This window comes from Pteropus vampyrus, unplaced genomic scaffold (genome assembly GCF_000151845.1).
Source record: "Pteropus vampyrus isolate Shadow unplaced genomic scaffold, Pvam_2.0 Scaffold237, whole genome shotgun sequence".
Taxonomy (NCBI): Eukaryota; Metazoa; Chordata; class Mammalia; order Chiroptera; family Pteropodidae; genus Pteropus; species Pteropus vampyrus.
The window spans coordinates 1,022,607-1,026,871 of record NW_011889018.1 but is presented as its reverse complement, the minus strand read 5'-3'; positions in this window follow the sequence as shown (position 1 = coordinate 1,026,871).

Here is a 4,265-nt window from a genome sequence, read left to right as displayed (position 1 = left end):
CCATTCTTTTTGCCTAAAGCTTCCTGCAGTTGTGCCTTATCTGGTGCAGTTGCGAGGAGCTGTAGATAACATCCGTGCTTGCCTTTCCCCGATTACATACGGTATCGCTTGGCTAAGAACCTATGCCGGCTGCAAGGATACATTCTGGCTAAATATTAGAGACTTTCCTCATCTTTAAAAACAAGAAACAGCTTTTTGCTGTTATTGCACATAAAGCGATGTACATGGGCTCGTCGCTACAGCAAAGGCCACAGCCAGCAGACTGGGCCGTGACCAGGCAGCATGTCTGAATGGGCCGTTTTCTGGTCTGCGGGCTGGCCTCCTCCCCGGGAGGGTGGACGGCTCCGCGTGTGCTGGATCGCCGCCGCTCGGATGGGCCCATGTGGCCCGGGCTGCTTGCGTGTTCTGCCATCTCTGAGGCTCAGCTCGGTGTCCGAGGAGCATCCTGGAGCTGGCTGGAGGCGCTCGCCTGAGTCCAGACCGTGCAGCTGAGACCACGTGCCCCTCACTGCCAGTCCGCCGAGAAGAGGTGTTTGGGACTTCGCACAAGGCCACGTCCCACCAGGTTCTGTGAGGACACGGGGGACCCTGCGGCGCAGGCTTAGTCACACTCTGGGTGGACGCGCAGAGGCCACACGCTAGAGAACCGTGCTGTGTTCTTACGTAGCCCCGTCGTGTCTCTGGGCTCACGTAGAACACGTGGGGACCGAGCCCTCGGGGCGGTGGTGCTGGCTTGGGGGACCGGCCCCTCTCTTGGTGCAGTCGGTGAGTGCTTCCCCCCGAGAATGCTGACGGCCTCCGCCGCCGTTGCCCCCTGCAGCACTGCCACGAGTCATTGGGGGCGATTAGCTGTTTCTTTACGTTCATGTCCAGCGCTTGGCTAGACGGAACAGCGTGGGCCTGGTGCCGCCCCGGCCCTGGCGCCCCGGGAGCCTTCCTCGCGCAGCCCTTCGCCTGGGCCTGGGGCAGCACGGCCGTCACCGCAGATGGCGAGGGGACTCTCGTGCTTCGCTTCGGGTCTCGTCTTGGGTTTAGCACAGACAGGAGGACGGGAGTGCCGTGGGTGACATCGGAACAGATTGATGCACCAGGACTCGCTCGGTGGCAGGAAGGAACATTCCTGCTCTTAACAGATGGCTTCTTGTGTAAATACGAAAGAGCCAGGGAGGGGGCTTGAGCACCAGCGTGCGGCTTCCGGTCACGTCAGATTTTCCTACTGGTAGCCGGGCTGGGCTTCTCGGGGAAGGGCCCAGAGCCCGGAGCGGTTTTCAGCGTCCCCTGTGGGTCCCCACAGAGGTGGCCCCGGGGCCTGCTGGGTCCTCTCTCGACGTGGATCCTGGGCCCATCGTTGCCATCGCTCATGAGCTCCGTGGCCCTGGCCGAGACGGCCTGAGCAGCTGGGGCTCCTCCGAAAGGTGGGGCTGACGGCAGTTGTCCCCGGGGCCTCCCAGGTGTCGTGAGGCTCACGCACGGGATAAACGTGTGCGGCCTCCCACACTAAGCCGCCGAGGCTCGCTCTCTGTGCTGCAGCGGGAGGCCTTGTCAGCAAGCTGCGGGGTAAGACCCCCGAACCCGTCGGCTAACCTCGCGGCGCCTCGGTGGCACCGCTTCAAATACGAGGACCCGAAGAGCCATCGAGTGCGTCGGCCGCTCCACCGTGTCACCACCTGTACCAGGAAGTGCGAGATTCAGTACGTCGTATCGCGAACATTCAACCGATAGTGCAAACTCCAAATCTCTCTTAAAAATCCTCAGAACCAGTTTCCTAAATGGCAGTTTCTAATCCCTCCCACCGGAGCAGGCCGCTTTGGGCCCCGCGGACCGGCCCAGCTCCGAAACATCGATGTGGGGACCGGTGTGGCCGCTGCCTCTTCCCACTCTCGAAGCCACCCAGGTGGAGCTAGAAAGCCACGATAGAACATGGCCGTGGTCGCGCCCTCTCTCCCCTCTTGAATGGCACGTGTGCCCCATGTGCCCAGGGGCAGCCGTCTGCAGAGGGGGTGGCGAGACGGCTGTGTGGCGGGCTCCGGGGCAGGCTGGCAGCGCCTCGCCAGCTTTCCCTCGGTGCCTCTCTCGGGCCCGGGCTTGAGCTCCAGGTCGTGGAGAAGAATCCTGTGCTCGTTCAAGCTGCTTTGCCAGGCGGGCATCACCGCGCCCTTCACACCAGCGAGCCGGGCCCGCGTTCGAGCCTTAGCTGAATCCTCAACTGGCGCTAACGGACAAACGCTCGTCTCCAGCTCCGAGGCTAGTGACACGTTTCACCTGTCTGTCTACGAAGAGAAGTATTTCAGTGCTTTCTATTTCTGGCTGTAGAGTCTTGTGATGACCAAGGGCAAAGACGGAGTCTCTCCGTACGTTGGTTTCTAGTGCAGGCTTAACGTCTGCACGTGATTATTTTGACCATGCAGGCGAAGCACGAAATTAAACCGAGCTCTTAACGAGGGGTGCAAACCAGCTCCAGAAATGGAAGGTCACAGGAGGACCTGAGCGGGCGACCTGTTTGCAAATGCCGTTCTGGCTTCTGGTCTCTGCTGCTGCAGAAAATGCGTGTACCCCCCGCCCCCCCGCCCCCGGGGACGGGCCCGATTCTACCTTCTCTTGATTTCTCGGGAAAGAAAAAACCTGCGGGATCCTCTGTTCTGTCTGCAGGAAGCTCCCATGAATCTGCGTGTGACGGTGATGCTTCTGGAGGCTCCCCAGTAAGCGTTCCCTTCGCTGGAGTCAGCCGGCGGACGGGGCTGTGGCTCAGCCGGGCCCCGCGTGGGGTGGTCCCCTCGCTTTAGCGTGGCTGCCCGGGCAGACGCCAGGACACCAGGAGCTTGTTCCCAGAGCTGAGGCAAGACATTCGCAGCCCTTGGTTTGGAGTCACTCGTCAAAGCCACCCTTCGCTTTCCTGATTCTTAAGAAATTCAGAGGTTCGTCTCCGGATCAGTTCTGCCCCCGACGGGTTTTACTTGCTTTCTGTTCCCTGCACGAGGCGAACGTGTGTCCCTTGCCAGTCTCCAGCTCCCACCTCTTGGACCTACTGTCCTCTTAGGACTCTGAGCGGATGGGGATTGCTTGGAGGGGACCCCGTCCTCCCTGCAGCTCTCCATGGCCCCGTCCAGGCGTGGATGGCCAGGGCTTGTGGGGCACAGGGGCCCGAGGGTCCAGGGAGGCAGAGAGGTACGGGGTTCTGCCAGCAGGGGTGGGCGAGGCAATGACCCTCTAAGGGTGTTGGTGCTGCTCCCTGGGGAGCCTCCCCAAAGGGGTCCCACACTCCCCGAGACAGGCAGCCGGCTGGGGTGGCATGGGGAGGGGCGGGGTCTGTCTCCTCCCTGCCCGCCGCCCCCGCCATGACCTTGAGGTGTTTCCGGCCCGCCGCCTCCCTTTCTGTCCCTGGGCCTGTGAGGCGGTCGGGCACACTCTTACGAGGCAAAGGAGGCCCTCGCGGAGGACGGCCGTGGTCCATCTGGAGGGAACAGTCCTCCAGCTTGTGTCACGGGGAGGTTCGGCCCCTTCGTCTTCCAGCCGAAGAGGCCAGGACACAGCCAGGCGGCCCCCTGTGACGTCCCAGAAGAGGCCCCGAGGGTGAGGAGCCTCAGGCTCTGGGGCGGGGGGAGCTGGCAGCGGCCTCCCGCTTCTGAATAACCTTTGCCTCGGAAACCTGCCAGCTCTCCGCCTGGAGACTTGCCTTTGATCACGACGTGTCACCTCCCAGGAGATGTTCTACTTTCCAAGCAGGTGAAAAGCAAACTGGATTAAAAACAGTAGACTGGACTTTCTCAGGGTCCCCTGCAAGGCCAAGTGGCAGAGGACGCCCTGGCTCCAGGCTGCAGGGCTCTGTGGGCCAGTCAGGCTCCCGCTGTACTTCAGAACCCAGCACCCTCCCCTGCTGCACCCCAGACCCCAGTACCCTCCTCTGCTGCACCCCAGGCCCCAGCACCCTCCTCTGCTGCACCCCAGGCCCCAGCACCCTCCTCTGCTGCACCCCACAACCCCCTTCACGGCCTGGGGCCCGAGGAGCAGGGCTTTGCCCCAGCAGCTGGCAGAGCCCTTTCGGCCGTGGCCACGGGCCAGCTCTCGTTCACTGGGTTCAGCTTGGTGACCAGCAGCCACCGTGACCGTCCACGCCCTCTCCCCTCCTTCCCGCTCCCTTTTGTGCTTCGTGGACCTGGGTTTCTAGAGCTTTCTCAAAACTATGGGCACACTCCCAGTGGAAACCATGACATCTTCCGTTTCACGTCCGGCCCTCCACCGTGCCCGAGGGAGAGAGGGGCAGAAGG